General features: G+C 40.4%; 1 protein-coding gene across 2 annotated transcripts in view; it reads right to left on the bottom strand.

Annotated features, from left to right (window-relative positions):
• Positions 1 to 13,285, bottom strand: part of MCOLN2 (mucolipin TRP cation channel 2) — a 61,451-nt gene that overhangs the window by 46,881 nt on the left and 1,285 nt on the right. The gene's annotated exons all lie outside the window — the stretch shown is intronic.

The raw sequence follows: 13,285 nt of genomic DNA, 5'->3' as shown, positions 1-13,285 counted from the left end.
ATGGGGTGTGCAAAACAATCCACTAGGAGAATAGAAAATATTAGTACTTCCACTTTACTCTTTATCTTAAAAACAAACAAACAGAAAAACAAGCTCTGCTAATAATATAACATATAAAATAACAGTGGTATATAGTAGCATATAATTTATAAATAATATATACACATTGGGGATATGTGCTTAACTTTTACTGTTGAATGCATAAACAGCAAAGTTTGGGGATCACAGACTTAAAGCATAGGCTGAGTCTAGAATTCCTGGAAGTCATCTCACCATCTCACCTGGAAGCCAGCATAGGAGAGCTTGCCAAAAAGTGGAGCTAACACAGAACAGTTAAGATTGCCTAATGACAATGTTTGAGTTCCTGGAGCTAGCTGTGCCTGAAGCCATGATTCCAAGACTTTCAAGTTGAGCCAATAAACACTCTTTGGACCTTAAGCCTGTTTAAGTTTGATTTCTATTTCTTGAAACAGGAAGCATCTTGATGGTAAGTTTAATGAATAAACTCTATTAAGTTTAGCGGATCATTCAAGTTACTCATTTCTTAGAAAGTTTTTATAATGGGGGGTTTTCACCTAAAATATCTTAATGACATTTTTATATTGACTTAGGACCTATGTTATTTAGCTTGACTAACAAATTTAAAAGAAGCTCAAAGGAAAAGTAAAAATAGAGAGACTATATTAAGGCTCATTTTAAGACTTTTTCAGCCTTATACTCAGTTGTTAATGATTTTCTATTTTTAAGTTAATATTTAGACCTCCTATTTCCAGAATTAGTAGGCCAGGTTATTTTGCTGGAAAGAAGAAGGGAGGGAAGGAAGGAGGTAGGGAGGGAGGGGAGGGAGAGGGAAAGGAAGGGAAGGACCCATACTGAAAAATGATGGTCACAACCCAGCCCTTTGAGCCTCTTGCCTGGGTGAGCCAGGGAATGTTACACTGTGAGCTTGCTTGGGTTCAGGGGACTCCAGACTGGAATTGCCCTCGTCTCCTAGCAAACACATGCAGACCTCTCCAGACGCTCATCCTAGGACTTGGGGAGCTCTAACAAATAACTTGTAAAACACGTTGACTAACAGGTACTAATACATACCAGGCCCACGAGGAAACCAAGTAGCATGAAGCAGTCAACTAATTTCAGAAACAGGGCCAAGCATATCAGAATCAGACGCAGATTAGAAAACAACCATACTTACCATATTTAAAGACATATAGGTAAAAATATCTATAAGAAAACCTTGGGAAAAACAAAAAAAATGTAAAATCAATGACCAAAATGAGTCTCATTTCAAAAGAATAAGAAGACTTTTTAAATGTGTTTGCCCTGCAGCTGCTATAGTTACCTCCTGATTTGATCTAACCAACTTACTGAACACTTCCTGTGCTGAGCGATTTTGCTGGGTGCTCGGGCCACAAAGCTGAATAGATGCTCAGCATCCAGTAGGAGAGACAGACTTGTGAGTGCAAATTCACAAGTTATCAAATAGCTCAGTGTCTGCTGTACCATAAGTATATAAAGTATTATGGAAGCAAGGGTCTGCTTCTGGGGAGACAGGTTCAGAGCCAGAGGGGGAATCCCGTAACATGTCCTAATACACGGAGTGGCAGGTGCTACGGAGCACTTGATGAAGAGCATTGATCAAAGGAGGCATTTCCAAGAAGGTGGCATCTTATCTGTGCCTAAGAGCCACATCCTCCAATATGAACCTTCAGACCCCTGAGAACATGCCTGTGGAAGCTTCGCGGGCATGTTTGAGTGATACCAAATTCAGCGTTAACCACCATCACCTCAGTGGATCTGGGTTGCTAATTTATTCATCCTGGTGATTCACAATGTCTTTTCATTTAGTAAAATAAAAAGGGCATCTGAAAAGTTGTGATAGAACCCTCAGAATAAAGGCATGGAAACTCCTCCCCACAACATACCCTCGGCCTCTAGTGTGAGAAACACTGTACTGAAGAAAGAGGAAGTTGTTCCCTGGAAAACAGTGGTGTGAAACACAGGGTAGTAGGTCAAGTGCTTGGTGAACACCTTGTGAGCCAAGCTCTGACAGAGACATTTTCCTGCCTTCCAGGAGCTCAGTCCAGTGGAAGAGGAGATGTGAAGAGATAAAAGTATAATAAAATGTGTCAAGTGATATAATTGAAGTATTCTTTGAGGGCCCTGGAACAAAGAGAAGGGAATTGATGCAGCCCAATTGCTCCAAGAGGCTTCAAGTAATTCTTCCAGCTGCTGGTTTCCTCAACTAATATGGCCACTCAATGATCAGGAAATGATAACTGCTCTTAATATTACCCTAAGAAACCTGATTAGGAAGGTAAGTCTCGACCAAGAAAAGAAAAGGCAAAGTAGCAGATAATGCACATGGGGATCACTCACTGTATTAAATTATTTACATTAATTATTTAAAAACCTCCCAAAGTTGTTCACTTAGGTGTTTAGAGAACAGCTGCAGTACTCATACCACTGTGAAGAATAAAAAGAAAAATGAAAAGGCTAGCATGAAAACCTTTCCCCTCAAGCGTGCAGGAGCCAATCGTTGAAATATAGGATGGTACTAGTCAAATGTGATCAACCGATGATACAATGATAAAAATACAGAAAAAATATTAATGATATTTTGGTTCAAAAATTCTAGTATCTTAAGGAAAATGCAAATGTGTAAGCTTTCTAAACTCTACATTTCTGAAGGCACTTTACTGCCCCACTCTTCTCAATTTGTGGGTTTTCCCTAGTTCCCCAGTAGATGAAGGGTATTAAACATGGGCATGCACAGGTGCACACACAACCACACATCTTATCACTATATCAAAAATACAACAGTGCCGAAAAAAAAAAAAGTGCCAAGTGAAAAGAGGGAACACTAAAAAACAAAAGAGAGACAGGACAATATCATAAGACCAAAACATTAAAACATTCCTGCATTTGACACATACTTATCCAACACCCTCTAGGGCTGAGCACCGGGCTGGATGTTTGGTACACGAGGCTTGAAAGCTGCAATCACAACTTGGTAAGCAAGAATTAGATCAGCAGGAGGAATATTGCAACTTCCATCAAAAACGATGAAAATCACCAACAGGTTTAGAGAAGGACAGAGAGTTGCTAAGTGGTGGGAACACAACCAGGAGAAGTGACTACACCATAAAAACAGTTATGGAACAGAAATCCATGAAGGTCTCAGTTACACTGATCCATCAATTGCAGGGCAGTCACGCACCTGAAACTGCAGGAAATAAATAAGAGCAATCACGACTCTTATGGATTATTTTTGTTTCACGAAACCATAGGAAACATAGATTTGTATCAGCTTAATAAATGGCACAAGTACCCAAATATCAAAGGAAAAAAAACACAGTATTTGTAAGAGTAAAAACAAGACCTGGAATAGAATGCAAAGTCATCCACACAGTGGGCTAAATAAAAGCTAGAGAAGCTGGACTTAGGAAGGAAGCCTGACACTGGTACTGTGGGGAGAAGTCAGGAAGGAAGCCCATCAGAGCTACCATCAGTTATTAAGAAAATCTACTCTTTGCCTAGATAATCAGGACTGTGTGATGTCAGCTAATTTTAAGCCTATCATATGACCAAAGGGCAACTCCAGCTTTATCAAATCAATGACCAAAAGAGTCTATGGAAGCTTGAAGTTTTGAAAAAAGAAAAACTGAACAAATTACTGAAAATTCTTAACCTCAAGGAACTTGTGAAGGTTTTTGACCTTTGCCTCAGATAAATGCACACATCAGTTTCAGTGATGGTACCTTGTTCCCATTAGCACGATCTATTTAGCAAATAAGCTAACCAACTCAGACTGCTACTGATTTTCAGCTTGTATGACCCTTACCCTACTCAAAAAGAGGGATGAAAGTTTGTTTTCTACTGCAGTGGCCTCCAAAGTGGGGTGTGTGCACACAAGTCGGGTATGCAAGACCATCCAATGGGATGTGAGAAGACAGGGCTAGGGCTTCTAATTGTATTAACCAAGCAAAAGTAAGTTAAGATTTACAAGTTTCAATGTATGAATTATACACCTAACATACCCTCATGTGGTCAGAAAGCCAGATGCCTGTATTTCGATTAGGTGCACAAGGCAATCTGGGGGAAGAGTGCAAGTTCCCGAAGTATGGTGCCCTCATTGTTTTTCAGCAGATTCCCACCACTTAGGGTTTACATAGGCCCATTTAAGCATTTGTTAGAGTATATTATCCACTTTAGCTAACCCTCACAAAATGGACATAAAGATTCTTGCAAATCATTAGACTCCTTGTAAAACTAACGTAAGCCTAAATTAACATCAAGAAAATGGGAGAGCTAATACTACCCTAATACAACTTTTGTTGGCCATGAGTTAAAGAGATGAAAAGCAAATCTGATCCAAAAGGAAAAAAACCCAGATTTATCAAGAAAGTACTTACAGTATTGACTAAATCTACTACTGTTGAACCTTGCCCTAAGTGTATATATTGCGCCTAAGATGCATGTAAGTAATGTAAGTGATGATAAGTAATGATACTGATAATGATACTGTGAAGTCATAATGATACTATGAAGTCACTGCATTTAGCATTTTTTTCTTAACATCCTCATCTATCTCAGCCCTTAAAATGTTCATTTTACCTGTTCTATTGTATATATGGTTTTACATACAGTATACAAATAAATATCCATTCAGAGAGAGTAGATGTTCTTTTAACTGGTGGGGATAAGTTATCAAAAATATTTGGGACTAATTCTCTACTGTTTCAGAACTGCAGCCACACCTGAGATGTGGTTTCTCTTTTGTTATCCCAGCTAGTATTATAAACTCCTTAGCTAGAGAGAAATTGGTGTCTGTTCCCCCAGCTCCAACAAATAAATGGAAAATAATCTTGATAGGCAACCCTTCTCCTATCAGGCCTGTATAGGTATCATGTACTGATGTAGTAGCACTAGAAGTAGGTTTTTTCTAATCCACAACTAGCACTTCCTAGTCACAGAGGATGGGGCAGGGGAAGCAGGGTGAACCAGTTCCCACATCTGTCCTTCTTCCTGTATCCTCATCACAGTGAACAGTACCACCAGGCTGCCTTCTCGGAACCGACATCTGTGTAGCTCTGCATGACCTGGTCCCACTGTCATTTCCCCCCCAAACTTAAGGGTGTACTTCATTTTAAATGGACTATAATGAACCCCTCTTCTGATTTCTGCCCCTTAGGGGCAACCAATTTTATCTGCTTTGTTGATGTTGTTGTTATTTAACATTTCTAAATAATACCATTTCACTATTTTTTCCTCTTTAGTATATTATCAATTTATATCCTCCTATGGAAAATAGGAATGTAGCTCTTACAGCTGCCCTCCCCAGCCAACACACACATTTCACCTCCCCACTCATTGTCCCAACAAAGTTTTAATAAAAATTTGATAATAAATAAACATTCAGATAAATTAACATTCAGAACTTATGAAGTGAATATGCAAATACTCTTCAGAGTTGAGCTATTAGTACAACTATGATTTTATTTTTATTTATATACATATTTTTTAATAAATTTATTTTATTTATTTATTTTTGGCTGCATTGGGTCTTCGTTGCTGTGCACGGGCCTCTCACTACGGTGGCCTCCCTTGTTGCGGAGCATGGGCTCTAGGCGCACAGGCTTCAGCAGTCGTGGCACGCGGGCTCAGTAGTCGTGGCTCACAGTCTCTAGAGCACAGGCTCAGTAGTTGTGGTGCACGGGCTTAGTTGCTCTGCGGCATGTGGGATCTTCCCGGACCAGGGCTCGAACCCGTGTCTCCTGCATTGGCAGGTGGATTCTTAACCACTGCGCCATCAGGGAAGCCCCCAGTACACTATGATTTTATATTCTCTCTTATAAAAATGTTTTTCTGGAGTTAATTACCTTTTTCTCCATTTGCTTGGTTTTCCATATACCAACCAGGACTTTATCACGAAACTCCAGCTGAATCTGGCAGCTCCTTTCAGTACAGTCAACCAAGCTGGGCATCCTGTCAACTCCCTTCTCCCAGGGACATCATTCCTGGAGCCCTCATCCTCCTGTTCCAACTACATGGGTTGCTTTCTAATCCTTATTCAAGGCCATCAGTTTGGGAATTCCCTTCACCTCCTTCCTAAATTGGATTCTGCATTCTCCTATCAGGCCCATATAGGTATCATGTATTGATGTAGCAGCCCTAGAAGTAGAAGCATTTCCTGGATCCCATTTCCACCTCTTTCTTTACTCCCTCATTTTTGTGGAGAGTATCCTTCAATCCCTTCCTGTGAGAGGAAGTCTGGAAGGTAAATTTTGAGACCTCCCATGACAGACACTGCTAGCTGCCACCCAGTGTCTATTCATTCCTCCCTTCTTTCTGATTTTGTCTAAGGCAGGAACGTACTTTTTTTTTTTTTTTTTTTTTTGCGGTACGCGGGCCTCTCACTGTTGTGGCCTCTCCCGTTGCGGAGCACAGGCTCCGGACGCGCAGGCTCAGCGGCCATGGCTCACGGGCCCAGCCGCTCCGCGGCATGTGGGATCTTCCCGGACCGGGGCACGAACCCGTGTCCCCTGCATGGGCAGGTGGACTCTCAACCACTGCGCCACCAGGGAAGCCCCAGGAACGTATTTATACCCAGGACAGAATAACTCAAAGTATTAGAGCTAGACAAGAACTCAGATCATTGTTTTCACACCTGATTGCACACCACGTCACCGGGGGCGCCTCAAAAGTACTGATGCCCTGCTTCTCCCCTCAGAGATTCTGGCCTGATTGGTATGGGTGCAGTCTGGGCATGGGGGTATTTAAAAAGCTCCCCAGGTGATTCTAACGTGCATCCAGTTTGAAATCCTTACCTTAGAGATTACTTGTTCCTACCTCCTCATTTTACAAACGAGGCAACTAAGGTGCCCTGAGGTTGCGACTTGCCCCCAACCATAAGGATCCAATTTAGAATAAGAATTGGATCCAAGAATCCAGTAAGAATCCTTGTCCAGTGTTCCTTCTGATCCCTGAATTAATATTTCTTAAAGGGCATTGGCCTGTAAGATGGTCACGAATGAAGGGAAAAAATGTTACATTCAAATAAACTAATGTTTCCAACATAATTTCTCTTATTTAAAACAGTGTGATACTTTGGCAGACCACAGCATCCTAGTCCATAAATTCAGGAGACTTCTAAATGTTACTGAAAGGAAAAGGAAAAAGCAAGTAAAGCCATGATGGAATGAATCCAGCATTTAACTTCCTCGAGGTACTTTTGTTCTTCAGATTCTCCACAGCAAACACTGGGTTTCCGTTCTAAACCCGCTCAGAGGAAACCATCGCCGGCTGCAGATTCCAGCGGCCATTTCTCAGGTCTCGGCTTGGTGGCTTGGCAGCACTTGATCCAGCTACCCACAACGTCCCTGGAACAACCTCATCTCTCCACTTCTAGGATATCCCACTCACCTAGTTTGCTTCCTGCCTCACTGGGCTTCTCTGGCTCTCCTTTACTGGCTCCTCTTCCATCTGACTTCCAGATGCCAGAGTGCCTCAGGACTGTCCAGGGCACTTCTATCCTCTATCCTCCCTTCTAGAAGAGTTCATGGAGTTCTGTGGCTTTAAATACTATCCACAGGATGTGGACTTCCACATTTGCACCTCTGGCAAATCTCTCTCTTGAAGACTCCCTTATCCGACCTCTTCTTTGAAACGCCACCCACATGACTAATAGGTTTCTCATACCAACCCTCCACCCTCTTCTCTGCACATCTGCTCAACGCCTGATCACACACTCTTATCTACATGTTTCAGCTGCAATCCCTCATTCTGTCAATGGTCCTCCACATTGGCTGCATAGTCGTCACCCGGGAATTTTTTTAAAGGTTTCAGTGTCTGGCTTCCAACCCTAGACATTCTGATTTAATTGATGCCTAGGTATAAGCTGGGCATTGAGATTTTTTTTCCGTTGCGGAGCACAGGCTCCGGACGCACAGGCTCAGCGGCCATGGCTCACCGGCCCAGCCGCTCCGCGGCATGTGGGATCCTCCCGGACCGGGACACGAACCCATGTTGCCTGCATCGCCAGGCGGACTCCCAACCACTGCGCCGCCAGGGAAGCCCTGAGCATTGAGATTTTGATAAGTTTTCCAGGTGATTCTAATGTGCAGCAAAGTACAGGAACTTTTGCTCCAGAGCCATGCTTTGATTTCCCCTTTTCCTCAACCCTCACACCCACTCAATCAAGTCTTCCTCCAAAACACAACATGGAGTGGTCCCCTTCTCTCTACATCTGCAGCCTTCTTGGTCCCAGCAGCAGCATCAACTCTCACCAGACAACTGCAACAGTTTCCTAATTCTCCACATAGTAGCCGGAGGGGTAATTCTAAAAGTGTTAAGACAGACATCACTTCCCTACCCTGTATGGCTTCCCCCTGCTCTTAGACTAAAATCCAATCCTCTTACCATGGCCTGAAAGTTTCCTGCCCACTCCTTCCCATACCCTCTCTTCCCCTTCCTCACTACCCCACTACACCTCCTTCCTGGCTCTGAGCATGTGCACTTGCTGTTTCATCTACCCCACTGCTACTCCCCCAGCTCTGCATGTCTGGATCCTTCTCACCGTCACGTCTCAGCTCAAGTGGCACCTCTTTAGAGCAGGCTCCTTGATCACTCTATTAAAAGAGGCCTTTCCCACAGCCTCTCTCATCAATTTCCTTCATAACTGAGACTGCAATCTTTGCTGGTCTTCCCTACAAGGGAACTCCATGAAGGCCTGGTCTCACTTATGACTATATCCCCAGCATAAAGCAGACTGCCTAACACATAATAGGTGTTCAGTGAATAATTTTTTGGAAAAAAGAAATGAGTCAGTGAAAAAGATGACAACCCTAACTATGTGAACTTTTCCTTAGCCAGTACCCATTGAGATCAAATTATAATAATAAAACAACAAATATAATAAAAACAACAAAACAATAGAAAATCTAAAATAATTGACATGAAAAATTATGTTAAAAATATACTGAAAAGTCTTGCTTAGCCAAGATACATTAGAGGGTTTTAGGTAATTTAGTTGCTTGGTTTGCTGATAAAAACCCTATTTTGTTTCAATTAATATTCCTGAAGTCTTTCCAAAGAATGAATTATTCAATGAATTGTTATGAAAATTTGCAATCCACTGGGGAGAGAGAAAGTTAGAGCCCTCCTTGAAAACAAATGCAAAAATAAAACTTAGACACATTTAAAAAATAAAATTGATAGACGCATAAGATTTAGAATTTTTAAAAACATAATTTAACATGCCTTTCTAAGCATGAGAAAATTCAGAAGCCAATGAAAATAACTGACAGATCTTAACAAAAATTAAGACTTCAAAAAGTTAAAAGACAGACTGGGAAAAAATGTCTACAATATATTTAAGCAGGCAAAAGTTTACTATCCATTACCTGTAGAGAGTTCCAAATTATTAATAAGAGAAAGTCAACTGAATATTTATCCTGTTATATATAAAGGACCCAAAGAGGCCAATGAACATTTAACAACAAATTTACTAACAGTCAGAATGGTGAAAATCTACTTATCTTAAATTTTATTTATCAATAACGCAAAAAAAAAAAACACCTCTATTGAAGGGAAATGTAAATTTTTGAAGGGCACTTGGCAGTAGAAGAGAATGAGATCAGAAGAGTACCTGTGTGTGATCTAGGAATCAAATGTCTATGGATTTATCTTACAAGTGTTTAAATAACCAGACAAAAGGATGGTTACAAAAATGTTCATTGCAAACCTATTTGTAACTCTGTGTTGACTCAAACATGTCTATGACATATTGTTAAATTTTTTCAAAGTTACAAAATAAACACCTTGAGATCTCATTTTTCCAAAAATGTGGACATTGATTTCTATATGTAGATAATTTAAAAGTCTAGAAGTACATAATCCAGAAAAAAAATTTTTGGTAATCTCTGTGAAGTAGTATCATAGGTAATCTTAATTTTCTTCTTCAAGTTTTCCATATTTTCTTGATTTTGGATGATTAACAAATTCTTGAGTTATCATTATGAGTTAAAATAAGCTATTTCACAGAGTCTAATAATACATATCAGGTAATCAAATATTTCCTTGTCCTTAGTTTGTGTGTGGTAGATGGGAAGTGGAGAGTCAGGGGAAGTAAATTCAGAGACTAAAATTCGGTGTTTCTACAGCAATAATCACGTAGGGTGAATGTCCCAAGGCAATCTGGCAGATGGAAGATTTTAGCCCAATCCCAAACTCCCACATGGGTTTTTTCTTTGTTTTTTCTTTTCACTCCAGTTCCTACAATGAACTGATTTTCTCATGGTTTGCTAATCTCACGAGAGAGAAAAAAATGTTCAGATAGCTCAGGCTCTGGGTAGTTGGGCCCCAGTTAAAGGAAGTTAAAGAGAAGAAAAAAAAGGTCAAAGAAAGAAACCTTAGTTACCTTCTCAGCACAGCTCTCAGAACATAAATGACATGGTCATTCTAATTCTGAGAAATACCCAGAAAAAGACTGTAGGGGCTTTTCATTTTCCTGTGGAGCCACCCTTAAAAGATGAGCATGCTACAACTTTCAGGAATTTCCCTAAAGACAACTGTGCCACCAAGTTCCTATAAAATCATCTCTCATCACCACTTTGCTGCCTCAGGCCAGCAGAAAAGCAGAACTAGGACTTGACATCTTTAAAGTGCTCGTTCTGAACAAGCCATACCTCCTATGAAAACATATCCTGAAGCATCAGCTCCCTGAATCAGAGAGGAAAGTAAAGCAAAACTCCATTTCTAAGCAATACAGGATTCCAAATGCAGTTAAATCTGGAGAAGATGACTGGAATTATGGCATTCCTTACATTTTGCTTTCTCTAACACTTTCAGTGAGTGCTCAATTTCAATAAGTGCTCGATTTTTCAATAATACTGATGACTCTCCCTAAGGAAAAGTAAAATTAAAAGAAGGTATAAAGCCTATGGACCAAGGGTCAAATGTAGCCAGTAGACTGCTTTTGTAAACAAGGTTTATTGGAACATAAGAAAAAGTTATAAAATGATAACTAAAGTTATAATTAATCATTTTTCCTCAAACCATTGGATGAGTTTAACTTATCTTTGGACAAGCCCACCTCATTGCCAGTTGGGGAACCCCTAGATGCACACTATCTCTAGCAATTCCCTCTAGTTGCTATAGGTGACAGGATTTTTTTAAAGCTCACCCCTTAAATTGTGGGTCTTCTGGAATTGTACCAAGGACAATTTTCCAGAATCTTTAGCCTCACTAGTCACCAATTCTTGCCTGACAGGATTTTTTAAGCTGAAACCACTAGATGTATTCAAGGGGAGATAACAAAATACAACCTTCAAAGGAGAAAAAAGGAAGCAGTCCCCCCAACTGAGGAGAAAGAAATATCTATGGGCAACATACCCCGAAAGCTCTCTCCTCACATCAGGGAAGAGAAAATGGTGTCCAAGCTCAAAACAGAGTAGAAAGCTCAGCTAGGGTTAGGCTGAGGAAAGTGGGAAGGAAAAACCCCAGAAGATTGCCAAAGCAAACAAATATGTAAACAGACCAAAACATGGCTTTACGCATTTGATACTGAAAAGAATATTGCAGTTTGATAAAGAAAATGAGGTCTGGAAATAAGATTACTTTTCTCTATGAAGCCCAGAACACATGATGTAAGAGCTCACTGAAGGGTGATCTCATTCTTGGGAACTGACTGGTGGGGCTTGGACTCCAGGCCTCAGCTAGAGAGAACAGCCCAGCCTCAGAGAAGACTCCACATTTAATTTTCATAGCCAAAAAAGCTTTCTTTGGCCACAATTTTGGCCACTTTAAAAACTGTAGCCACAGGAAGACACCTGTTTTTTCATTAAGTTTCAAAAATTGTCTTATTCTGGGTTTCACTTCACTGAGACCTAGCCAAAGTGATTAGCTGCCATATACAATCATCCCTGACTTTCAGTTCTGTATTCTCTGCCATTCTGTATAAAATTTGTCTCCCTACTCTTCCTACTTGCTTCATTAAGACATGTTATATGCACTATTTTATTGTTAAAAACAACACATTTTATATGCTCCTCCTTGGAAGAAAAGAACATGGCCCCCTCAAACACTTCATCAGGATTTACCCGTTTTTATGTGCAGGAGACTACATACAATTGGCACTATTACAATGACCTCTGCATGGAAATGGTCAGGAGACGTGTGGGAAATGTGCCTGTTTTTAAAGGATCCAAGCCACAGAACCTGCTTTACAGAAGGTTTGCTAAAGAAGAAGGGAGAGTTCACAGTAATGGGAGTTTAACTCACCTTAAAGTATCTAGAGGAAGATGAGCTAAAATCTCGAGAATGCTGACTCAACAGGAAGAAGCTACCAGATTCCCCCAAACTTGTGCTGTGTGGTTACTGCATCACAGAGATGGTGAGCGGGTCCTGAAGTGTGAAGTCCACATCCCACGTCTGGGAGAACCATATAGTTGATTCCCTCAACATTACGTATCAGAATTTGCATCCTAACATCCATAGGCAACCTCTCCTACCTCTTTCTTATGGACTTATTCCATTCTCAGTGTGTGACGAAACAAAATCCTGTCTCCCACTGGTACTGTACAACCGGACATATGTATATTTAAAATTAGAATCCGTTCAAAACCTACTTATGTGCACACCCAAGTGTGTTTCCTCTACTCTAAGAATGGTAGCTTCTGAAGATACTCACTGGACATGATAAAACCATTTAAGTCCTGAGGAAATGTGCTAAGAAAAAACCTAAATTCAAGTTAAAAAAAAAAAAGTTTATACACACCATACCTACCATAAGCACAAGCCTGTTTATCAGTCCAAGCAAAAGATAGTAAATAAACCCAGGGTCAATTTGCTCCCTACCTTTTAGGACAGTGATTTTAGGGCTACGGTAGATGGAAGCAGTGTATAACTTCTACCCCTCTGCTCCATTAAAAATAAACACTTAGCATTAAGAGAGATGCTTTATAAATTACACGATACCCAGTCATTTTGATGTGACATTCACAGGTATCCAGTTGTCCAAAAAAGCTGCACCAAAGTTTTGTCTTCTAATTCAAAATTGGTCTGTCAAAAGTCTAAAAAACATATACCACAAAAAACATATAAGTATTCATTAAATACTTATCTGGACAGTGATCAGAGATCAAATAAATCCTCCTCTTGAATTCTGGCTTTCCTTGCTAGCGTTAAGTTCATTTGTATTTAATATCGAGAGAGCTATGCAGGAAAGTCTCCACGCTATTTTAAGAAAGTTTAACCACCCACCACTGTATTTGTTTTGCAAGCT

This window comes from Delphinapterus leucas, chromosome 1 (assembly GCF_059928025.1).
Source record: "Delphinapterus leucas isolate spDelLeu-1000000601 "Yukka" chromosome 1, BTC_Dleu_Yukka2, whole genome shotgun sequence".
Lineage (NCBI taxonomy): Eukaryota > Metazoa > Chordata > Mammalia > Artiodactyla > Monodontidae > Delphinapterus > Delphinapterus leucas.
The sequence above is the reverse complement of the archived record's forward strand: the minus strand, read 5'-3'. Positions and strand labels throughout refer to the sequence as shown.